Here is a 26,586-nt window from a genome sequence, read left to right on the forward strand (position 1 = left end):
GAGCATGAATGAATAATAAATCACCTAGACATTTAGAGCTACTAAATACACAGAAGTTCCCTTCTATTTCCTCTGACAGTTTCTGGGTTCACTTCCGTTTGACCTCATTTTTCATCATGGTGACCAGTGATCCTGAACCATGTTACACTGAGATCCAACTGAAGCAGGAGAGGAACGCTAGCCTTGCTCCTGCTCTGTAGCAAAAGGACTTGGGCCGTTTTTCTCTTGTTATGGAAAAGAGGCCTTTCTATTTTGGAGAAAATGTAAGTGGGTAGAAATCGAAGATCTGGTAACTCCTGTGTCTATAGAAGGGTTGAGAGACTTAATGATGGGAGGGAAGAAATGGCTCCTATTGTACAAAGAAACTTGCCCTGACGGCCCCCCATCTTCCTTAGAAAGCTTCTGAAATGCTTCTCCATGGTGCCAGTCTGCCCTTAGCTTGCAGGTCATAGCAACAGTCAAAAGCCTTCCTTGGATCCTGAACTTCTAAACTTAGGTTCTTCCCTCAAGACTTGGATCTATCCAGAGCTCAGATGGGGAAGGGAGGGTTGCCTGTTCTCAGACTGAGGAGTGAGAGGAGGCCCTCACGTGCTTTCAGCTGGGCTCTGCAAATTCAAAGTCAAGTGGGGGTGAAAATGGATGGTCTGACCACCTCATTAAAGTGTCTGCCAAATTTTAAGCTACAAGGCTTTCTCCATGAAAGTCATCTTCTCTTTTACTTAGGTAACCTTTCAATAATTACAGCACAAAGCATTGCTCAAATGTTCGTGGTCCCTGTGAAGCTTTCCCTGGCTTTCCCAGGCACATAGAAGAGCTCTCTGATTTCCTACACCACCATCTCTGTGCCTTTTACAGGACTGACTTACTTTGTGTAATACTCACATTCTTATGCGTCTTGGACTAGTTTATGGTTCCATGGAGGTAATGTGTTTCATTCATTTTTGCATCCTTCAATCAAGATCCCAGTATCTTGTCAGATGCTAGGAATATAGCAAGTACACAATATATAGTTATAGGATATATATTTGAATAGTAGAATTTTGGAGCTAAAAGGGATGCCAACTAGTGGTTTGATATTTTACAAAGGCCAAAGAAAGATGAAGTTATTGCCTCAGGTAGCTACAAAGTAGCAGCTGGGAGATACTCTAATAAATATTATTTATTACTTGGAACTAAATCAGCATGATAAAGACTTCCCAAAAGTTTTAAAATCTAAAGCAATTCGAAATACTTTCTATCAAATTTTAATGTTTAGATTTAAAAAAAACTTTCACAGGGTTTCAAAAGATCGTATGTTTTATACTTCTGAGAATTTGTCAAATAATGATTGTCCTATAAATGTGTTAGTTTTTCTATAATCCTTGAAAATACCTGCTTGATAAATTCTAATTTGGGTTAATATTCACTACTTTATATTTACATATGTTGATAAAATGTTGACCAGATATTAGGTGTATAGACAATATTAGATAAAATTTGAAGTGAGATCACTTCTAGTTTTAAAATGCTATGCATCTATGAGCTCTTCTATGTTGATTCCATCTTAGTGAGCTTTTATTGCCTGCTTAAAATATTCCAAACATTATGTGCCGGACACTGTACCAGTTACTGGGGAAACAAATAATACATTTTATTTATTTATTTTTGCGGTACGCAGGCCTCTCACCGTTGTGGCCTCTCCCGTTGCGGAGCACAGGCTCCGGACACACAGGCTCAGCGGCCATGGCTCACGGGCCCAGCCGTTCTGCGACATGTGGGATCCTCCCGGACCGGGGCACGAACCCATGTCCCCTGCATCGGCAGGCAGACTCTCAACCACTGCGCCACCAGGGAAACCCAATAATACACTTTAATAAATAAGATAGACAATCCCAGTCCTCAAATTACTCACAGTCTAATAGCAGAGTCAGGCATCAAAACAAACAAACAAAAAATTATTTTAATGAGTGCAGTTGTACAATGGAGGCATGTACCTAATACTGTGAGAACACAGAGAAGGGAATAATAACCTGCCTGGGAGGAGTTAGAGAATGCTGTCTTCTAAATAACCTTTTAAATAAATTGGAGTTGGAAGTTGAGGATCAAGAACTTATCATAAATTAACTCAGAGTAAATGAAAATATTTGTCTTGCTGAGAAAAAAAATAGACGAGAGGAAAGCCTGCAAAAATCAAGGTAGTATCTCAAGGTGATGAAACAATTTATTATATTCTTAATCTCCAGGTAGTGTGGTCTTGAATTATAGGGACTTTATTTAAAAGTGCATGATGGATTTAATGGTATTAAATGAATAATTCAAAGTAAATACTTGCCACTTGTATTTTCTTTTCTTGATAGATGGGAAACCATATTGCCTATATTTAGGTTTTTCTTGTTTGATGTAACTAATCAAAGAATTAACCTTTTCTTAAATAGACAGTGTTACGGGTTGAATTCACATGTTGAAATTCTAACCTCACAATGTAACCTTATTTGGAAATAGGGTTGTTGCAGATGTAATTTATTAAGATGATGTCATACTGGAATAGGGTGGACCCCTAATCCAATATAACTGGGGTCCTTTGATAAAAAAGGGGAAATTTGGACACAGACATGCACACAGGGAGAAAGCCATGTGAAGATGAAGGCAGAGATTGGGGTGATGTTTCTATAAGCAAAGGAATACCAAGGATTGTCAACAAACCACCATAAGCTAGGTGTTATGGACTGAATGTTTTTGTCCCTCCTCCTGCATCCAAAATTCATTTGTTGAAATCCTAACACCCAAGGTGATAGTACAGTATTAGGAGGTGAGGCCTTTGGGACCTCGAAGAGATCCCTTGACCCTTCTACCATGTGAGAAGGCAGCCATCGTTTATGAACCAGTAAGTAGGCTCTCACCAGACACTGAATCTTCCAGTGTCTTGATCTTGGACTTTCCAGCCTCCAGAAGTATGAGAAACAAATTTCTGTTATTTATTAGCCACCCAGTCTATGGTATTTTGTTATAGCAGCCCAAAGAATTTAGACACTAGGGAAGAGGCATGGAATAAACTCTTCCTCACAACCCTCAGAAGGAACCAACCCTGCTGACACCTCAGTCTTGGACTTTTAGCCTCCAGAACTGTGAGACAATAAATTTCTCTTACTTAAGCAACTCAGTTTGTGGTAATTTGCTACAGTAGCTGTAACAAACTAATACAGACTATAAATTCTTTTTAGGGACATGGTGAAGAACAATAAAAATTTTAAACTGGATTCTATACAATACTGGAACATTAACTCAATTGAGAAAAAAATCTAAAGGAGTTAAGAAAGTACTACTCCTTTTCCAGTTTTTCTACCTAGTAACTCCCTAAAAGCATTCAAATATATAACATATACTTTTTTAAAATTTTAATTTTAGGTCAGTCTAGCATTTGGCTAGAGAATTAAATACAGTTTTTATATCTCTTCCTGCTAGGTTCTTGGAAAGCTACTCTTGTGGTTGTGTGTGTGTTATTCTTTGGAAACTTAAGTCTGTGAGGGCTTTGAGCTCTCAAAATAATTGGCTTTTACAAAGTAAATTTTTCTTTAACTTTTCCTCCTAAGGTACAATATCGACCATTATTTCAAACAAATAAACTTTGAGGATGTGGAACAATAGAAAGAGCACTGAACTGGCTGTCTGGAGACCAAGTGTCTAGCCTCAGTTTTGGCCCTAACAAACTGTGTGGCATTGGACCAGTGCTTAATTTTCAAATAGCTACCAGATCAAGAAAAACTTGGGTCAGAGTAGCTTTTGATATTGGCCATGACCCACAGTTTGCAAAAATTTCTATTGGAAGTGGATATGCTTCAAAACGAGAAAGAACTAACAGAAAGCTCATAAGAAAGGCACTGCAAATCGATATCATCAGCAAGGAAAGTAAATGATGGCGAGAAAAATATCCCTTTATTTTCTTCATTTTAACAAAAGAATCCCTGCTTATCATTTCCCCCTCCTCAGTGTACAAAGGCAACCTTAAAATATGAGTTAACAAAAGCAAATGATTCAAAGCTAGTATTTTGTTGTCTTTAAAGTTACAGCAGTATCAGATGATTTTATAGCCCACTGGGGCCAGAAAAATCACTTGGAAGCAGAGTGTACCTAAGTGAGCAAGTTGTACTACATAAAGTGGCAAATGATCTTAGACAATTACAGAAACCTTTATATATCAATCAGTACCCTGGAGACAGCCGATAATGTTGGCATATACTGCTAAAACTGTCAGCAATAAGATGTGAGGAAAACCCAAACCAGAACGTTTAACAAATTATGAGGTTCTGAAAAAGAGCAGAAACCTCTGTGGTAATGGCTTACATTAACAATACAGCTGCCTCTTCAAGATCCCCAAGTCATAAAACACTTAACAGTGAGGAACTGAAAGAAAAACATGTGCACACTACAAGGAAACCAAGATCAGGAGAAACTGCCTTCGTATGGGAGTATGGTGGCTGCCAAACACAATGTTGGAGACTGGCAGTCCCCAATGTGAAAACAGACTCAACCATAACACACTCATAGGTAAGGGCCACAAGTGGGCCTCATCATCTCATCCACATAGCATGGTACCTAAAGGTGGTTCAAATTGGGATGTCTGGGTTTGAACCACTAGCTGTGATGACATAAGCAAGTAGCTCAATTTCTTTATATGTCAAATATGGATGATAGCAGCAGTGAAATATTATATAATACCCATATAATCCATCATATAGGCTGTTGAGAAGATCAGATTAGTTTATGTAGGTAAATCACCTCGAAGAGTGCCTGGTAATTGAATATCCAATAAATGTTAGCTTTACTACTTCTGCTCCTATTGCTACTACTAGACAATGTCCTTGTCAAATAAAACAAGACCATTTTTTTCCCCAAATATTCAGATAAAACCAAAAAGAATAATGGCAAATAAATTCAAGAGTTGTTATTTAGGTTCAAGTCCCTATGCTTCCACTTTGTTCATGTATTAATTTTGATTTATACAACAAATATTTATTGAACATGGTGCTAGGGCAGTGTGCTACATACTTGGGTTCCAACAATGAATAAGATACATAGTCTCTAAACCCAAAGGCATCACAGCCTAGTAGGAGAGTAGACAGACAGAATTCTGAGGAGTTATGTTTGAGCCACATGGAACATACAGAGGGAGTACAAAGAGTGAGGAGGGAGGAACACTTGGTCCAGATTGAATGGGTGGGGTGATGGTCAGGTGTCATTCCCTAGAGGTGACATCTGAAATAAAATGTGAGGCAATACTGGTTTAGTTAGAATAAAGATGGCCAATCAAATTGGGTAATACCCAGAACACCTTGGTTTCCTTCGTATCACCGACAAAGAGCCTAATGTATGGTTTTTTTTAATTAATTGTTTTTGGTTGCATTGGGTCTTCGTTGCTGTGCGCAGACTTTCTCTAGTTGCGGTGTGCGGGCTTCTCATTGTGGTGGCTTCTCTTGTTGTGGAGCACAGGCTCTAGGTGTGTGGGCTTCAGTAGTTGTGGCACATGGGCTCAGTAGTTGTGGCTCGCGGGCTCTAGCAGGCTCAGTAGTTGTGGCACATGGGCTTAGCTGCTCTGCGGCATGTGGGATCTTCCCAGACCAGTGCACAAACCTGTGTCCCCTGCATTGGCAGGCGTATTCTTAACCACTGTGCCACCAGGGAAGCCCCTAATGTATGTTTCTAAAGTTCATGCCTACTTTTGTTTTTTCTTCTATTGGTGGTTGCTTATGGGATCTTTATGTGTCATGATTTTATATTTGCTCTTTCAAAGGAAATATTACTTTTAATGATTACAGCATATATTAGTAAAGAGTAATTTGCTTCAGTCATACTTATGTAAGGTCTTTTTGGATGCATGAAATCCTATAGGGCCTCGGGTTGACCACTACTGACCAGTAAATCAGAAAATTTTCTAGACTTAGAGCCCTAGGGCAGAGCTACTCTGGGCACCAGTGTATAACTGGGTTTTTGCTATGCCACAGTCAGGCAGGAGGTAAAAGTGATGATGCTTGCATCCACTGTGAAAGGGAGAGAAAAAAGATAGGGAAAAGGAAACAGTATGAGCAGATGGGATGCTAATGAGAGACAATAGATGATGTATTGTGAGAAGTCTAATATTGTCCTGCTCAGTATGCCATTGGAGGAACAATCTAAACCAGAGAGAGGAAACAGTTCCTTTCTGAAAATGAGGAGAGGTAATCTCAGAAAAAGTCCCCAACACCAATAAGCAGAAATCAAGATTTTGTCATGAAATTGATCAACATTTATCTTAACACGTACTTATGACAGAGACATTTTAGAAACTCTGTAAGAAATTTTCAGTGGAAGCCTACAAATAGTGAATAGGTTTTCTGTTTTTCAATTCAGCTTTCTTCTTTTGTAGCCCACCTTTTAAAAACTGTGCAACAGACAGGATCTTCAAAGAACAGAATTCTGTCCCACCCTAGTTCTGCACATAAAAAATAGCAAAGAACATTTTTATTCCTTCTTGAGTTGTGACTCTCAAAATGCATTTCCTTAATTCCAAGAGTCTACCAAACATTTGATAATTTAAACATTTGGTTTAAAAATATGCAAACAGACTAGGTTTCATTTCTTAGAAATCAAGAGCACTTGAAGAACAAATAGAGAGAGATGCAAAGAATGCCTGAGCATAGTAGATATTTCATTCCTCTTAAAACCACACTTCACTTGCTCAATGAAAAAAAATGTCCTTTTATTTTTAAAACCTCTTTCAAGCTGAAATTACCTATGTCCAAGCCATAGCCTAGAGCAAAATTTTACAGCTGAGTAACAAACCTTTTAAAACTTAGGTTTATAATGTAAATGCTGTCCAAGAGTTAATTACACTGGGCTCCAATAGGGTATCATTTTTTTCATCAGCTTGGAGTTTGGAGACAACACCATCTTGAGGTGACCATATTTATCCCGAACTTCAGACTCTATAATTTCATTTTGTTGGGTTGTATGGCAAAAGCCAGTGAGCAGGGCCCTCCTTTCTTTACTTTATAGGCTCCGTTTGCCCAAAGGTTTCAGAAAAGAAAAGTTCCTGTAAGAGAAGTTGGCATCAATAACAGTTTTAAATTAGGACGGCCAAAGGGCAAAAAAGATGTCCTGCTTGCTCTTAAGGGAGAAATCACGCGTACACTCTTAAGAAGGACAAAATTTAATAAAAGTTTAAATCTTAACTGTCTTTAGACTCCTTTTAGGACTTTGACAGGGTAGGGTTTACTCTTCCTAGGAGGTCTGTTTTCTGAAAGAACATCTGACACTTCATCAACAACTGTAGAATTTAGCCTGAGACCTAAGAGACTGGGCAAGATATTTACCAACCTTCTGTCCTAAGCTAGTGCTTCTCAAATACTAGAATCACCTGGGGGAATTAAAAAAAAAACAAAAAACATCTGCCTGAGTTCCAACATTGGAGTTTCAGATTCAATTAGCGTAGAGTGTAGCCTAAGGGTCATGAGACTTAAAAGCTCCCTAGTGGATTTTAAGGGGCAACCAAGACTGCTCTATGTCCTTCTACTAAATGGGGAGACCATGGACCAGCAGCTCAGCATCACCTGGAAGCTTATTAGAAAGGCAGAATCTCAGGCCCCACCCCAGACCTGATGAATCAGAATTTTAACAAGATCTTCAGGGATTTGTTTGCACACTAAAGTTTAGGAAGCACTGTCTTTTACTACTACCACTCCAAATAACCTCCTGACAGTCTGAGAGTCAGTCTTACAAGAATTCCAAAGTACTCACTAAAAATATGACCTGCCTTACATTCTATGAAATAAAAATAGTAGATAGGGAGTGTTCTTCATCTGATTAGGAGTTGGAAGAGAACAGCAGGATAGGACTGAGATGGGTGTCTCGAAAGCTTTCTGAGCTCTGGATACAGGACAGATACAGAGCCAGAAAGTAGGACAATGGGAGGGAGGGGAGAAGGGAAGGGAAGCCAGTGGCTGAAACGAGTTATGACTCATCAATGTTTATAATGTACCAGTCATTACATATTTTGAAAATCATCTCTGTTTTTCTGTTTTGCCCCACCTCCAGAGCACTCCTTGTCATTACCTGAAATATGCCAGGTTCTTTCCATCACAGGATCTTTGCACTAGATTTTGCCTATGCCTGGAATGCCCTTCTCCAAATCTTTGCATGGCCAACTACTCCTTAGCATACAGATCTCAGCTTGTCACTTCCACAGCAAACCCTTCCTTGACTACCAATTCTAAAGTGCCCACCCAGCATTTTATAACATCTTCCTCATTTTAATTCTCTTCATTGCACATCTTATATCTAATAACTTTCTTATTTGTTGGCTTATTGTCTCTCTTCACTCTTTAAAATTTATACTTCAGGTTAATAGGGACCTTGTCTTATCCAGTGCTGTATCTGCATTCACTCACTCATTCAACTGGTATTTACTATTTATTGGCCATCTATAATGTGCAGGTACAGTTCTAGATGCTGAGGATAGAGTACTTTTAACAGTGCCTGTCCTATAGTAACTGTTCAATAAATATTTATTGTCAAATTAACTCATACTCTTCTAAATACAAACATTTTTTAAAAGGCCATTATAGGCTATTGAAAGTGCTCTGAACTGGAGAATTGCAAATGCAGTTTCTAGCTACAGAGAGTTCATATTCTACTATAAACAATAGACATATATACACCTAACAATAAATACAACCTGAAAAGCACTGAAGTAGCCTTCAGAACAAAAACTATGGGCATGAGAGGGGTGAGTCAAGAATTCTACTTAGGAAAGTGTTGAGGGGAAACAGTCTTTGGGGACAAATTCAAGAGGAGGGGACACTTCTAGTGTACTTCGAAAGGTAAACCAGGTGGCACTAGGCAGAGAAATGACAGAACATTCTAGTCAGAGGACCAGGCTATGCAAGAAATGTTAAAGAAAATGAAATGGGTGAAGAGGCTAATGGAGCTGGAGGGAAAGTTACATTCAGGAAGAAAGTGCCAGAAATAATGCTGGAAAGTCATATGGGTCCCAAATGTGAAAAGTATATCATCAATGATATTTTGATTTGGTGTACCTTTATGAAAAATAATTTAGTTGTATGTATCAGGAATTTTTATTCATTCTGTTTGACTCAGTATTCCCACTTTCTAGAATTTATTTAAGGAAACAATCACATATCTGGACAATAACTTATGTTTAAGAATGTCTATGGGCCTGTGGTCACCTAAATGGGAAGGAAATCCAAAAAAGAGGGGATATATATATATATACGTACAGCTGATTCACTTTGCTGTGCAGCAGAAACTAACACAATGGAGATTGGTTCAAGATGGCGGAGTAGAAAGATGTGCTCTCACTCCCTCTTGCAAGAACACCAGAAACACAACTAATTGCTGAACAATCATCGACAGGAAGACACTGGAACTCACCAAAAAAGATACCCCACATCCAAAGACAAAGGAAAAGCCAAAATGAGATGGTAGGAGGGGTGCAATCACAATAAAATCAAATCCTATAACTGCCAGTTGGGTGATTCACAAACTGGAGAACACTTATACCACAGAAGTGCACCCACTGGAGTGAAGGTTATGAGCCCCACGTCAAACTTCCCAATCTGTGGGTCTGGCAACAGGAGGATAAATTCCTAGAGAATCAGACTTTGAAGCCTAGCGGGATTTGACTGCAGGACTTCGACAGGACTGGGGGAAACAGAGACTCCACTCTTGGAGGGCCCACACAAAGTAGTGTGCAAATTGGGACCCAAGGGAAGGAGCAGTGACCCCATAGGAGACTGAACCAGACCTACCTGCTAGTGTTGGAGGGTCTCCTGCAGGGGCAGGAGGTGGCTGTGTCTCACTGTGAGGACAAGGACACTGGCAGCAGAAGTTCTGGAAAGTACCCCTTGGCATGAGCCTTCCCAGAATCTGCCATTAGCCCCACCAAAGAAACTCCCATAAGCTTAAGAGCTGATTTCTCAGCAGAAACTCTACAAAGCAGAGGGAGTGGCATGATATACTTAAAGTGATGAAAGGGAAGAACCTACAACCAATATTACTGTACCTGGCAAGGATCTCATTCAGGTTCAATGGAGAAATCAAAAGCTTTACAGACAAGCAAAAGCTAAGAGAATTCAGCACCACCAAACCAGCTCTACAATAAATGCTAAAGGAACTTCTCTAAGTGGAAACAAAAGAGAAGAAAAGGACCTACAAAAACAAACCCAAAACAATAAAGAAAATGGTCATAGGAACATACATATCGATAATTACCTTAAACGTGAATGGATTAAATGCTCTAACCAAAAGACACAGGCTTCCTGAATGGATACAAAAACAAGACCCATATATATGCTCTCTACAAGAGACCCACTTCAGACCTAGGGGCACATTCAGACTGAAAGTGAGGGGATGGAAAAAGATATTCCATGCAAATGGAAATCAAAAGAAAGCTGGAGTAGCAATATTCATATCAGATAAAATAGACATTAAAATAAAGAATGTTACAAGAGACAAGGAAGGACACTATATAATGATCAAGGGATCAATCCAAGAAGAAGACATAACAATTATAAATATATATGCACCCAACATAGGAGCACCTCAATACATAAGGCAACTGCTAACAACTATAAAAGAGGAAATCGACAGTAACAAATAATAGTGAGGGACTTTAACACCTCACTTACTACAATGGACAAATCATCCAAACAGAAAATTAATAAGGTAACACAAGCTTTAAATGACACAATAGACCAGATAGATTTACTTGATATTTATAGGACATTCCATCCAAAAACAGCAGATTACACTTTCTTCTCAGGTGCACATGGAACATTCTCCAGGATACATTACATCTTGGGTTACAAATCAAGCCTCAGTAAATTTAAGAAAATTGAAATCATATCAAGCATCTTTTCTGACCACAATTCTATGAGATTAGAAATGAATTAAAGGGGAAAAAATGTAAAAAACACAAACATATGGAGGCTAACCAATACGTTACTAAATAACCAAGAGATCTCTGAAGAAATCAAAGAGGAAATCAAAAAATACCTAGAGACAAATGACAACGAAAACATGACAACCCAAAACTTATGGGATGCAGCAAAAGCAGTTCTAAGAGGGAAGTTTATAGCAATACAAGCCTACCTCAAGAAACAAGAAAAATTTCAAATAAACAATCTAACCTTACGCCTAAAAAAAGTAGAGAAAGAAGAAGAAAGAAAACACAAAGTTAGTAGAAGGAAAGAAATCATAAAGATCACAGTAGAAATAAATGAAATAGAAACAAAGAAAGCAATAGCAAAGATCAATAAAACTAAAAGCTAGTTCTTTGATAGCTGGTTCTTATCAAACAAAATGGATAAACCTTTAGCCAGACCCATGAAGAAAAAGAGGGAGAGGACTCAAATCAATAAAATTAGAAATGAATAAGGAGAAGTTACAACAGACATCACAGAAATACAAAGCATCTTAAGAGACTACTACAAGCAACTCTATGCCAATAAAATGGACAACCTGGAAGAAATGGACAAATTCTTAGAAAGGTATAAACTTCCAAGATTGAACCAGGAAGAAATAGAAAATATGAACAGACCAATCTCAAGTAATGAAATTGAAACTGTGATTAAAAATCTTCCAACAAACAAAAGTCCAGGACCAGATGGCATCACAGGTGAATTCTATCAAACATTTAGAGAAGCGCTAACACCCATCCTTCTCAAACTCTTCCAAAAAATTGCAGAGGAAGGAACACTCCCAAACAAATTCTATGAGGCCACCATCACCCTGATACCAAACCAGACAAAGATACTACAAAAAAAGAAAATTACAGACCAATATCACTGATGAATATAGATGCAAAATTCCTCAACAAAATACTAGCAAACAGAATCCAACAACACATTAAAAGGATCATACACCATGATCAAGTGGGATTTATCCCAGGGATGCAAGGATTCTTCAATATATGCAAATCAATCAATGTGATACACCATATTAACAAACTGAAGAAGAAAAACCATATCATCATCTCAATAGATGCAGAAAAAGCTTTTGACAAAATTCAACACCCATTTATGATAAAAACTCTCCAGAAAGTGCGCATAGAGGGAACCTACCTCAACATAATAAAGGCCATACACAACAAACCCACAGCAAACATCATTCTCAATGGTGAAAAACTGAAAGCATTTCCTCTAAGATCAGGAACAAGACAAGGATGTCCACTCTCGCCACTATTATTCAACATAGATTTGTAAGTCCTAGGCATGGCAATCAGAGAAGAAAAAGAAATAAAAGGAATACAAATTGGAATAGAAGAAGTGAAACTGTCACTGTTTGTAGATGACATGATACTACACACAGAGAATCCTAAAGATGCCACCAGAAAACTTCTAGAGCTAATCAATGAATTTGATAAAGTTGCAGGATACAAAATTAATGCACAGAAATCTCTTGCATTCCTATACACTAATGATGAAAAACCTGAAAGAGAAATTAAGGAAACACGCCCATTTACCACTGCAAACAAAAATACCTAGGATAAACCTACCTAGGGAGACAAAAGACCTGTACGCAGAAAACTATAAGACACTGTTGAAAGAAATTAAAGATGATACCAACAAATGGAGAGATATACCATGTTCTTGGATTGGAAGAATCAATATTATGAATATGACTATACTAACCAAAGCAATCTACAGATTCAATGCAATCCCTATCAAATTACCAATGGAATTTTTTACATAACTAGAACAAAAAGTCTTAAAATTTGTATGGAGACACAAAAGACCCCGAATAGCCAAAGCAGTCATGAGGGAAAAAAATGGAGCTGGAGGAATCAGACTCCCTGACTTCAGACTATACTACAAAGCTATAGTAATCAAGACAATATGGTACTGGCACAAAAACAGAAATATAGATCAATGGATAGAAAGCCCAGAGATAAACCCATGCACCAATGGTCAACTAATCTATGACAAAGGAGGCAAGCATACACAGTGGAGAAAAGACATTCTCTTCAATAAGTGGTGCTGAAAAAACTGGACAGCTACATGTGAAAGAATGAAAGTAGAACACTCCCAAACACCATACACACAAAAAAAACCTCAAAATGGATTAGAGACCTAAATGTAAGACCGGACACTATAAAACTCTTAGGGGAAAACATAGGAAGAACACTCTATGACATAAATCGCAGCAAGATCTTTTTTGATCTACCTACTAGAGTAATGGAAATAAAAACAAAAATAAACAAATGGGACCTAATGAAACTTAAAATCTTTTGCACAGCAAAGGAAACTACTAATAAGACGAAAAGACAACCCTCAGAATGGGAAAAAATATTTGCAAACAAATCAACGGACAAAGGATTAATCTCCAAAATATATTAACAGCTCATGCAGCTCAATATTAAAAAAACAAACAACCCAGAAGAAGACCTAAATAGACATTTCTCCAAAGAGGACATACAGATGGCCAAGAAGCACATGAAGAGCTGCTCAACATCACTAATTATTAGAGAAATGCAAATCAAAACTACAATGAGGTATCACCTTACATCAGTTAGAATGGCATCATCAGAAAATCTACAAACAACAAATGCTGGAGAGGGTGTGGAGAAAAGGGAATCCCCTTGCACTGTTGGTGGGAATGTAAATTGATACAGCCACTATGGAGAACAGTATGGGGGTTCCTTAAAGAACTAAAAATAGAATTACCATATGACCCAGCAATCCCACTACTGAGCATATACCCAGAGAAAACCATAATTCAAAAGGCACATGCACCCCAATGTTCACTGCAGCACTATGCCAGGTCATGGAAACAACCTAAATGCCCATCAACAGACGAATGGATAAAGAAGACGTGGTACATATATACGATGGAATAATACTCAGCCATTAAATGGAACGAAATTGGGTCATTTGTAGAGACGTGGATGGATCTAGAGACTGTCATACAGAGTGAAGTCAGTCAGAAAGAGAAAAACAAATACCGTATATTAACACATATCTGTGGAACCTAGAAAAATGGTACAGATGAACCAGTTTGCAGGGCAGAAATTGAGACACAGATGTAGAGAACAAACGTATGGACACCAAGGGGGGAAAGCCGTTGGGGGTTGGGGGGGTGATGAATTGGGAGATTGTGATTGACATGTATACAGTGATATGTATAAAATGGATGACTAATAAGAACCTGCTGTATAAAAAAATAAAATTTAAAAAAAATTTTTAATTTCAAAAAAACGAGAGAGAATTTTTATGTGCATTAATAGGGACTGGTTAGGTTATGGTTCAGCCATATTGTAGAATCCACATAGCTGTTAAGATTGAAGTGGATCTGTTTCTACAGTGGATGTGGATCGATGTCAGTAACAATGTTGGGTGAATAAAGTTGCAGAGCAATGTAAAAAAAAAAGAAAGAAAGAAACTAACACTACATTGTAAAGCAACTATAGTCCAATAAAAATTAATAAAAAATAGCCTATTAATGGAAAACAAAACAAAACAAAAACCCCAAAAAACAAAAATCCCCTCTAAAACCAACCAAACAAAAAAGAATGTCTGTGGTTAAATGGTTAACAAAAGCTTTCCCCCTTTCTTCAAGAGAATTTGATCTTTAGTTACCTGTGTAAAAAATTAATAAGCAGAAACCTAAATTAAATACAGTTGGGAGACCAAAAGAGGGGGGTCCTCATACCCTGTAATGATAGCAGAGTCCAACAGGAAGAAAGACTCCTCTTCCTTTTTGGCAAGGACTCAGCCAAGGAAAAGCCATGGACTCTTTGTTTACCCTAGCCCTCCCAACTTCCTTTTCCCCTCTATAAAAGAGTTCTTCCCTTGCTATGTAGGGCCCTACACGTGCCTCACCATGATTGCAGACCCTGAACTGCAATTCTCTGCTTATTCCAAACAAACTCATTTTTGCTGGAGAAATAACTGGCTGTCTATTTGTTTTAGGTCAACACCTGGTAACCTGATGAGGGGGCATGTCAAGTATGTTGACAACTAGTCAACACAACTTATGGGAAAACTGACCCTGGACAGGTAAGTGGCACCTATACTAGGAGAACTATAAATAACTGATAGGAACCATAGCTTTGAGCTTCCCCGAGTGTGGCTCTTGTAACTGAACGTGTCCTTTACAAGGCCCCTGAAACCTATCCCAATGGATTTGCTGTAAGAGCTACTGGCTTCTTTAGGGGGGAATAAGGCCTTTAAACCAGGACAGATCCCACACTTACCTAATGTGCATCTCATCGTTTTGCACATGAATTACTAAGGACTCCTATAGGAAAGGGATGACCATCACTGCCCTTCTAGCAAGCCCTGTTCCTATCCTATACCTTTTGGAGTAGAATGATGTCAAATGTGGCCTTGTGAGTCTGAATGTTGAGTTGAACCAAGAAGAAATCCTGATGCTGAATGTGCAACCTAGAACTTTTTAAAACCAAAACTGAGGATAGTTCATTCACAACATGGACTATATGCAGCTCTAAAAGCTCATGTTTTTGAAGAATAATGTCAATGGAAAATAAATTTTCATGCTATATTAACTGAAAAAATATAACGTGAGAATAAATATATGGTATGTATATACAATATTTGTTGTTATAAAACCCACAAGGAGTTTCAGTCAAAAAGTACAGAAAAAGAGAGTAAGACAGCATATTAGACATCCTGTATTTTGTCACCTTTTCCCTCCTCTCTTTGTCTTGGGGCAACTAATTCTCACCACTCTAATATTTGTGATTCTTGCCATTTTGGCCATCATAGAGCATAGTGCCCTGGCCACAGTACTCAGTCTATGTCCCAGGCTGGTCAATCAAGATATCTTATTTCCTTTTCCATAGTGGCTCTTTGGGGCATGTTGCTCAGGTAGAGTCAATTAGAATCATTCCTGGGCATCTTGAATGTTCAAATATTGGGACAACTAAACTGAGGCTCTTGATTCCTCTTTGGACAAAGATGAGAAAATCGCTGCTGCCAGTGACCAGGTTGCTAAGATAGAAGAAGAGGCAATAGTTACCTTTCATTCTGTGGGCTTCCTGGGTATAGACAGTCAAGAGGAGTTATATGGTCACATAATCCAAGAAATACTGAATAAAGAAGGGCTTTTTTTTTTTTTTCAGGTCCTATTTAATAAACACATTTCCACTAGAACAAGGAGAGCATGCAACATGCAGTGTCTGTCAAATTTATTTAAACAACAAAACTTTTCTTTTTTTGCTTTTTCTTTTCTTTTTTGAGAAAAGCTGCTAGCATGTCTGCTGATAAGATTCATTTTTAGAACACAGAAAAGAAATGCTACTCTAAGAAAATAATGGATCAGTCCATTATTTTCTTCTTTGTGCTTTGCTTCATTTTATACATTTTCTACAACTAAAATATTATGTTTAATAAAATTTTCTAAATTATCTACAACTAAAAAATTATGTATATTTATATATAAAAGTATAATGATATTTAATACATTGTCTGCTTCTATCTGTGAAAGGATGCAGGCACGCTTTCCTTTCATAAATATATTAGTAGCATTACTAACATAGTAATACTTTTTTTGCCCAAAATTTAGGATCAAGAGTACCTCCCCTTTTACCAATGGAGGCACACAATTTTTATTTTTAATTTGAGATCCCTGTCTTCCCTGTTTTCATACCCTTGCGTGAGGGTAGCCAAGTCTATCATGTAATCATCATTCTAGCATATTAGGAGAAAAGAAGTTGTTACCTGTTCAGTAAATTAATGAATCTTACTGCATTTTTTAGTTCCTATGCAAATGTGTGTATATATAGATATGGCTTACAAAAATGGTAACATATTATACAATATTTTCATAATTTAATTTTAAACTTAATAATATATGATAGGCATCCTTCCATGCCAGTATACAGGGCTCATTAACAACTGTTTATTAGCCTAGTATGAATTGTAAGGATGGAGTCATACAGACCTTAGCTACGTGTCCTCATTTAACCTCTAGGTGCATCAGTGTTTGTCTAAGTGGGGATAATTTACCTACATGGAAGATTTGCTATAAATTTAAGTGGAATACTGTAAGTACAGCACTTAGCACAGGGCTAGAACAGAATGTGCTCAGTAAATGGGAGCTTTATCATTGGGATTAGTAATAATTAAGGGATTATTCTATTAATATTGCCATCAATGGATGATTGGGTTATTTCTGATTTTTGCTTCTGCAAACAAGACAGCAACACATTCAGTACACCCTTGTGTAAAGATTTCTATAAAATAAACTCCAAAAAGTGGAACTGCTGGGTCAACAGTATGTCCATTTTAAGTTTTTCTAACACTGCCAAATTTCTTTTCAGAAAAGTGTTTTCAGTGGGCACTATCACCAGCAGAGGATGCTACTTGCTGCCTGCCTTTCTGGAAAGGCAATGTGGCAGGGAAGGGATTTTAGCAGGCACTTGAAAATGACTAGGCTATGGTGAGGCAGAAAAGAGAAGGCAGTCCTATGGGGGTGTGTCAGGGGTTCTCAACACCATCTGCACTCACAGGACTCAGAAAAGCTGTTATATTATTGGGTTATGTTTTATTACAGTCAAAGGATACAGATCAAAATCAGCAAAGGGAAAAGGCACAGGGGGGAAGCCCAGGAGAAACCAGGTACAAGCTTCTAGGTGTCCTTCCCAGGGGAGTCTTATGGGGACAAATACTTAATACTCCCAGCAACAACATGTGACAACCCATGTGAAATGTTGCCAACCAGGAAAGCTCACTTGAGCCTTGGTGTCCAGGATTGTTACTGGGGGTCAGTCACAATAGACATGTAGAGCCCACTTGACTGATCTCAGCTACTCAGAGTCTAGCCACCCACTATAGCCAAAACAGGTTTTCACCATAAATCACATTGTCAGGATACACTTATCTGGTCAAACTGGTATGCCAAGGCCTCAGGCATACAAGTAGGTTTTTACCATAAATATAGTAGGGTCCAAGGCCTTAGGCATACAAAAACACTTATCAGGAAGAAAATTTCAGGGGTTCAGAGGTTATCTCCCAGAAGCTGGCCATGGACTAGAACTGAAGACAGGCATTTCTTTGGAAGGTGCATGGTTTGAATAACCCAGGCCTGCTGAGTTAACCCTTTTCTGCCCATGGGGAAAGGGCATGAGCAAAGATAGGGAGATGGAAATGCATAAACCACGATTAAGGAAAAGAGTGTAAACTAGTATGGTTAAAGAGAAGGAGAGCAGAGGGAGGTTAAGTGGAAATGTAGCTTGGGTCAAGAGTCTTCAATGCAGATAAGCATGGGATTGGGGACTATTAATTGATAGTGGTTTAAAAGCTGAGTTGGAGTAAAAAGAATCTGGATTCCAGGGAATATTTTGACAAGCCAGAAATAGGAGGTCCTGAAGCAGTGTGATAGCCATGGAGATGGAAAGGACCTGTGCAAGAAACAGTGAGAAGCAACCACAGTAAGACTTCAAGAGTCAATGAAAACAGGTGGACAAAGTAAGGGGGAAGTAGTGTTAACGCATCTTCTAGGACTGCAAGTTCATGTGTTTATAGGTAAAAGCCTCTGTTGACAGAAATAAGGATGTCAGGACAGCCTTCAGATACATTCATATATCCGACAGCTATTTATCAAGGGCCTACTAAATGCTAAACCAATTGTCTTCAAAGTACCGTCCATGAATCACCTGCACTCCATCACCTGGGGAGCTTGCTGACAAAGCATATTACGCCCTTCAAGAGCTACTAAATTCAGTTCTCCAGGACAGGGTATGGAAATCTGCATTTTCAACAAGCTCTCCAGATATTCTTATCATAACTAAAGTTCGAGATTCTCTGTTTTCAGCAGTTCCCAGAAAATCATTTGTATATCTGATTTTAAATATATCTCAAGTTGTGAAAATAGGAAGGGGAAAAAACGGTATAAAGAAACAGACACTTTTTTCTTTCAGGCAATTCAGGATGGGAGTTTCAAAGTTAGGTACAAGAATGAGGCTGAAACTGCTACTGCACTTTTTTGGGGTGGCAAAAAAAATGGTGGTGGGCCTTGATGTTAGGAAAGGATGGCTAAATTGTGCAGACTTGGGCATGTTCAAGTGTACGGTCCAGGTAGGCAATCTATGATTATGAAAAGCACAACTCTCCTTTAGCAAGTGTAACAAGGTCTTTTGCCCAGCACAGCCTAAAACTGCTACAAAAAAAAATAAGACATATATTTTGGAAATAAGCACATTTAAAAGATGCCTTTATATGTGAATCTTATTTAAATGTGGACAACGCTTTTGTATGTTTATGAAAAAGATTTTTTAAAAAGAAGCAGCAAAGATTACAAGTGACAGCTCAGAGCTTGGTATATAAGACTAATTAAATAAAAATCCAAGTATATATATTTTCCTCTCTACTAACCTCTTTACCTAGCTTTCCCCATCCCCCTTTTTTTCTTTTCCTAAATGAGTCCTTTCCACTCCTGGTTGACAGTAAAGAAGACAGCATGCTCCAGATAAGGCAGCTTTCTTCATTTAATATAATGTTGATGGTTTCTCTCATTGAGTTTTAGCATCCTTCTGAAAATCTGGCAAACACTATGATACATGCTGTCTCCATTAAATGTATTAAAAGAACATTCAATCAGGAAATTAGCTAACTATTCTTTAAATAAATTATATTTGAGATGTTACATATAAAATATGATAATTCTGAGAGGAAATCAAATTATGCATAATATTTTAATGTACTGTGTTGAATAGAGTGAAAAAAGCATAAGCTTTAGAGCCAGACAGATATCAGTTTGATTTATGGCTCCAGGTTCAGGGAAGTTATTTAGGCTTTCTGAATCCATTATTAGATTCTCATCCATTATCATCGTTTCTGAATGGGGCATCACTGGCATGTGAGGCAGGATAACTCTGTTGCATGAGGTGGTTCTCAGCATTGCAGGACAGTTCTCACCACTACACTCTTTGTTTTAGCTATTAAATACTAGTAGCATTCCCAACTCCAATTTCAGGACAACCAAATGTCTACAAATTTGCAAATGCCCCCAAGGAGGTGCTTGTTAATGTGATGCTCCTTGTTAAGAGCAAGTGCTTTAAATGGGTTATAATAATACCTCTTCAGTTGGGAGCATTTTCCTGACACTTCTGAGTAAACAAAGAGGTAGTTAAGAGAATGCACTGAGGTCAGTCAGACCTGGGCTAAATCCCAGCCCGGTCAATAGTGGCTGTGTTGCTTCATCTAAGCCTGAGCATCTCATCTATACAATTATGATAGGGGTAATACCTGACACAGACGATTATTGTGAGAATTCACTGAAATAACGTGTGCTCAGCACTAAGCACTGAACCCGGTGCAGAGTAAAGCCCTCAGTCAAGCCAGCCACAGTTCCTACAGTCATTATTGTTATTAAAGCCAGGTGCCTGAGACTAAGGAGAGGGGAGGTGGCAAGGAAATAAGACACCTTGTTTAAGAAGTTCTGCAAAAACGAGAAAGTGGGAAATAAAAAGTAGCTAGAGAGCGTAGATTTGTCAGCTTCCCTCGCCCCGCCCCCCAAGATAGGAAAACGCTGTGTATATTTGAAGAAAATGGTGAAAATGAGGCTGAGACTTAAGAGTATAGAAAGGGCGGCTATGTGAAGCAATGTGATGAGGAAGCCAGCAGGCTTGGGCACACAGAAAGAAAAGAGATCACTAGCGTTCCGCTGGGGCTTTTCCAAACGTGAAGCTGTGGAGTCTGCCTACTTTTCATGGGGATTTTCACCTATTCCACACTTTATTAGCGCCTCACTCTCAAAGCAATGGCCAGCAAGCAACAGAGCTGCTTTAATGTTATCAAACCAGGAGAAAAAAAAGAATCTGGACTTGAAAGATGTGCTGGTTTAATAAGGGAGACCAATCTACTAGGAAGTGAAGCAATCTCGTCCCCATAACTTGTTCCTGGCACTGGATCTTGGCCTCAGAGCTGATATCTGATAGCCTTTCAAAGACCACTTTTACAGTTTCTTTTTGGATGCTTCTACTCCATTCATTATTTTTTTTTAATTTTTATTTTATATTTTTTAACATCTTTACTGGAGCATAATTGCTTTACAATGTTGTGTTAGTTTCTGCTGTATAACAAAGTGAATCAGTTATACGTATACATATATCCCCATATGCCCTCCCTCTTGCGCATCCCTCCCACCCTCCCTCTCCCACCCCTCTAGGTGGTCACAAAGCACCGAGCTGATCTCCCTGTGCTGTGCAGCTGCTTCCCACCAGCTATCTAGTTTACATTTGGTAGTGTATATATGTCAATGCTACTCTTTCACTTGGTCCCAGTTTACCCTTCCCCCTCCCTGTGTCCTCAAGTCCATTTTCTATGTCTGCGTCTTTATTCCTGTCCTGCCCCTAGGTTCATCAGAGCCAGTTTTTTTTTTAGATTCCGTATATATGTGTTAGCATACGGTATTTGCTTTCCTCTTTCTGACTTACTTCACTCTGTATGACAGTCTCTAGGTCCATCCACCTCACTACAAATAACTCAACTTCATTTCTTTTTATGGCCTAATATTCCATTGTATATATGTGCCACGTCTTCTTTATCCATTCATCTGTTGATGAACACAGGTTGCTTCCATGTCCTGACTATTGTAAATAGTGCTGCAATGAACATTGTGGTACATGACTCTTTTTGAATTATGGTTTTCTCAGGGTATATGCCCAGTAGTGGGATTGCTGGGTCGTATGGTAGTTCTATTTTTAGTTTTTTAAGGAACCTCCATACTGTTCTCCATAGTGGTTGTATCAATTTACATTCCCTCCAACAGAGCAAGAGGGTTCCCTTTTCTCTACACCCTCTCCAGCATTTACTGTTTGTAGATTTTTTGATGATGGCCATTCTGACCAGTGTGAGGTGATACCTCATTGTGGTTTTGATTTGCATTTCTCTAATGATTAGTGGTGTTGAACATCCTTTCATGTGTTTGTTGGCAATCTGTATATCTTCTTTGGAGAAATGTCTATTTAGGTCTTCTGCCCATTTCTGTATTGTGTTGTTTGTTTTTTTGATATTGAGCTGCCTGAGCTGTTTGTATATTTTGGAGATTAATCCTTTGTCAGTTGCTTTGTTTGCAAATATCTTCTCCCATTCTGAGGGTTGTCTTTTCATCTTGTTTATGGTTTCCTTTGCGGTGCAAAAGCTTTTAAGTTTCATAAGGTCCCTACATTTTCTTTAAGTACTTTTAAATGACTTCTTTAACCCTCAGTTGCCCTTTCGTTTTTCCTCTACCTTCATGAGTAGCACTAAAAAACCTTTTCATGTCTGATTTATTCCAATGTCCCTTCAGATCCTAATTTTACCTTTCTATGCCAAGAAGAATTTTCCAATACAATAATTTTCAAGTCATCCCTCACATAAACTGCAGAGGTTCATTCCAGATTCTCTGTGATGATCCAGAAATCATAAGAAAAATGTAGTCTCTGACTTCTAGGAGGTGGGGCTTTGTCTTGACCAATCGGTCATATATTTTTTTAACTAAAAGAAAAAAACCCATGATATTAGAAAAATGGTAACATTGACTACAGTGGTAACAGTATAGGGCATGTTTCAAAAGTTAAAAAATAAGGAAAAAAATCAAGTTCGGAGAATCATAATGCTGTACTAAAGCTGTGTAAGAAATAACTGAAAAGTTAAAAATAGCTATGGAATATTTTTTTCATAGTCTTCTCTACAGGACACTCTGCAGATACTCTACAAATCCAGGGTTTTATGAGATCAGAGACTCTGCTTACCCTTCTCCTACCCAGGAGGTTTGCAATGCAGTCCCTGAGGAGTCCTGAAGAACCCAGACTTATTTTATAAGTTCTTCCCAAACTTATTTAAGGGTAGTATGCACTTTTTATGGAATACCTATTAATATCCCACAGAACTAGTGTTCTGTTGACCAATGTGGTGAAGGACCAGAATTTAGTTTCTGTCTTTGTTTTGGTTGTTGTTACAGTTTTTCATTTTTTAAAACTTCCAATCAATTGGTGACTAAGATTTTTGTTAAATACAGAGGCATATGTTTGGATGTCATTGCAATGTCAAATTACCAGGAAAATTTCTAAGCCCTTACTCTCAATCTCTGACTTATCCTATCCTAGATTGGTAGCAAAATGTTTGCAGGTGGGCACTGGTCCATGGATTCCACAGAGAAGCAGCTGAGTCATTCACTGTATACCACCCTTAAACTTGCTGGAATGCATATAGCTAGGAAGAGGACAAGGGAGTACATAAAATAAGCTCCCCCATAGTCCAAAATGAGTAGGTGACATACTGAAAAGCAACATGCTTTTATCTTGAGGAATGTTCATCAAAGCCACTTTCTAAATCAACAGTCTTGTAGTACTTCAAAGCAGAAGTCTGGACACAGTATAAACTACCCTAATTGATTATTGTTTGAGAAGAATGCATCCTAAACATGAATCATTCCCCTATAGATGTAGGTATCAGCAATAAAGAAAAGATAGCCAAATTCTTTCCATTATCTATTTTTTAAAAATCTACATAAATGGTTTGAGAGGTGAGTAAGAGAAGCCAGTTCTCCATTTTGTGTTTGCTAGGGTACTGATGTTCACAAAACATGCAAGCCCAAGGCATGGTTAAACAGCAAATGCAATGTCGTTCCTTAACTAGTAAGGTTTGCCGGAATTCACATCTAATTAAATCTTTTTTGAACAAGGGATATGTCTCCGTAAGTGCTTTATGCTGTGTTCCTTTGCCACAAAAAGGTTGACTGCAATAATAGTATGACTTTTTTGCAGCAGTTAACTTACTATAATATACATGAAACTCAAATTTTTGGATTAACCCAAACAAGAATAACTTAAGCAAATTTTAGTTTTGTATCAATATCATTAAATGATAACTATTTATTATTAGGAAAAGAACAGGAGAATGGCGCAGTGTGGCCTAAACTGACAGCAACAATTCAGGGACATTCCATGTCTAGATTTGCCTCTTAAATAGTAATATTCAGTATTTGTTCACAGAAAAACTAATAGAGCAACAAAGCAGTGCCTATCACCTTGAGGAATTTCCACCATGGAGGCTAAAAATGATGGTGATGATGGTGACCACAGGGATGACAATGATAACAGTGATGGAAAGGAAAATGGTGAACAGGGATACTGATGATAGAGATGACAGGGCTGACGGAGATAAAGGGGATTCAGAGATGATGACAGACAATAACAGCAGCATCTCACCCTCCCTGATCATCCTCTGTGTGCCTGGCACTGGACTAAAGGTTTTATATGCATCGCCCCACTTAATTCCCACAATCTTCCTATGAGGTGGGCACTGCCATTGTCTCTGTTTCACAGCTGAGGAATTTCGCGGTCAGAGAGGGTCAGTATTTTGCTGACTTCACACAGCTATCCTGTGCAGGGGCTGGGATATGACCCAAGTTCTGTCCAACCCTAGAACACATACTGTTGCTTCTAATCTATGCCACCATCCACTAGGTAATACACTCTAGGAGTTCATAATACATGTTGAATGCATGCATGGAATTTTATGAGGCCATGTGGCCCAGATAGATTAATGTTTATCCTGGTTAGATTTTATCTTTTTTTTTTAAACCTACAAACATTAAAACTTGAGAATCAGCTGCCTCGGGTTCTTTGTGGACTAAGGACCACTATCAATAAAGACTTTAGAATCTATTCCAAAAGGCTCTCATGTTATCTTCCAAACATTTAAAAAAACATTTACTTTCTCCCATTAAACACATTCCTTGTGCCCCTTTCTTAATGTCTGCTTCCAGTGCCACAGTCTTCCTAGTCTCCAAGTGTCCCTGGCTTGAAAACATGAGGTCATCTGACTCTTCCCTCTCTCTTATTCCTTATATCCAATCAGTCTTTGATACTTGGCAATATATTGTCAACACTCCGGTCAGATTCCTTTCCTTTCTATTCCCACTGCCATCACGCCATTATGAAATCAACACCTCAGGCCCACTTGCTGATTTTAACTATATGGCTGGGTTTAATCATATGACATGGTTCCTCACTTCCTGTCATCTCAAGTCCAAATAACTCACTCTGTCACTAAAGATCCCTTTACATGTGGTCTCACTTCACCCCAACATTACCTGCCTCTAGTCATCAAAGCATTCCAGGGCAGGTTGGTATCCTTAAAGGCTCTCCACTGTTCCCCCAAATAAAGAATGAACCCACAGTATGCAGGCCTCATCCATCCTCAACTCAGCCTTTCCAGCTGCAAATCCCTAATTACCTCCAATTACCTTCTGTGGTAACACTTCCATTACTCTGAACCATGTGACTATTCTCACATGCTCTCATACTTACCCTGCAGCCCCTTCTTGGATTGGTTCATTTGTACCTCTCCACTAAGACCCAGGAATAACAGGCTTCCTCTGTGAACTTCAGCTTATCCTCTGCACAATTGATCCTTCCTCGACTCCTCTTCTATAGTATTTATCACCCAGTGTTGTCATTCTCTGTGCTTGTCGAACTCCTATCTGCTGCTTTTTCATATCACAGCAAATGGCACAGTACATGGCCTATAGGAGGGTCTTAATAAATGCTTATTGTATGAATGAATGAACTGTTCACTCCAAATATGCTCTCTTCATTCCTATACAACTCACTTATAATGTACTCCCTTCCATGTTCAGGCCATCTCTTTAAGAATGCTGGAACTACTTGTCTAAACAAGTGCAAACTGGCTTCTCCCTTTTCCTGACTTCACATAGCTTTAACTACATTACCTTGTATTGTTTCTATCTATCTATATAGATTCTATCTCTCCAGCCAAGTGAGGAGCCAGAGTACCTGGGTTTGAATCACATATTTACTTTAAATAGATTTGTTTGTCTTTGAATCTAACTTGTGTCTCTGTAGAGAGTATATAGCTGGATCTTACTTTTTAAAATCTAATATGACAATCTATGTCTTTTGACTGAGATGTTTAGACCATTCACATTTAATAAACATGGGTGGATTTACATTTTTCATTTTGCTATTTGTTGTCTGTATGTATCCTGTCTTTTTTGTTTTATTCCTTCATTACTGCCTTTTTTGTGTTAAGTGTATTTTTAGAGTACTATTTTAATTTCTGTGTTGATTTTTTTTAATGATTTTATTTGGAGTTATTTTCTTAATGGAGGCTCTAGGGATTACAATATGCATCTTGACTTATCACAGTCAACTGCAGATTACTAATAAGTGAGTAAAATATAGAAAATTGGCTCCTTTATAGTTCCATTCCCTCTCCATTCTTGTGCTATTATTGTCCTATATATTACATATATATGAATGTATACATATATGTGTAAATGAAACAGTATAGTATAATAACTACCTTATAGAATATTACGACTTTTGCAGAAGTCATGAGTAGAAATATGCTTATATAGCCTTTTATATTAACATATATTTATCATTTCCAGTGTTTTTCATTTCTTTCTGTGAATTTGAGTTATCTTTTAGTGTCACTTCCTTTTAGCTGACAAGATTTCTTGTCCTGTGGTATTCTTGTAAGGCAGATTTACTAGCAATGAGTTCTCTCAGTCTTTTTTTTTTTTTTTTTAAATCTGGAATGATTTATCTCATCTTCATTTTTGAAGGCTAGTTTTGCTGGATAT

General features: G+C 38.2%; 2 protein-coding genes across 3 annotated transcripts in view; one reads left to right on the forward strand and one right to left on the reverse strand.

Moving 5' to 3' along the window:
- Window positions 1-26,586, forward strand: part of LOC101290327 (gastric triacylglycerol lipase) — a 482,017-nt gene that overhangs the window by 320,890 nt on the left and 134,541 nt on the right. The window contains exon 5 of the mRNA XM_033404782.2: window positions 14,940-15,026. The gene's annotated coding sequence lies outside the window, so the exon portion shown is untranslated. The remainder of the gene's footprint in view (window positions 1-14,939; window positions 15,027-26,586) is intronic.
- Window positions 1-26,586, reverse strand: part of RNLS (renalase, FAD dependent amine oxidase) — a 270,276-nt gene that overhangs the window by 140,255 nt on the left and 103,435 nt on the right. The window lies entirely within an intron of this gene.

This window comes from Orcinus orca, chromosome 14 (assembly GCF_937001465.1).
Source record: "Orcinus orca chromosome 14, mOrcOrc1.1, whole genome shotgun sequence".
In the NCBI taxonomy this organism is placed as follows: domain Eukaryota; kingdom Metazoa; phylum Chordata; class Mammalia; order Artiodactyla; family Delphinidae; genus Orcinus; species Orcinus orca.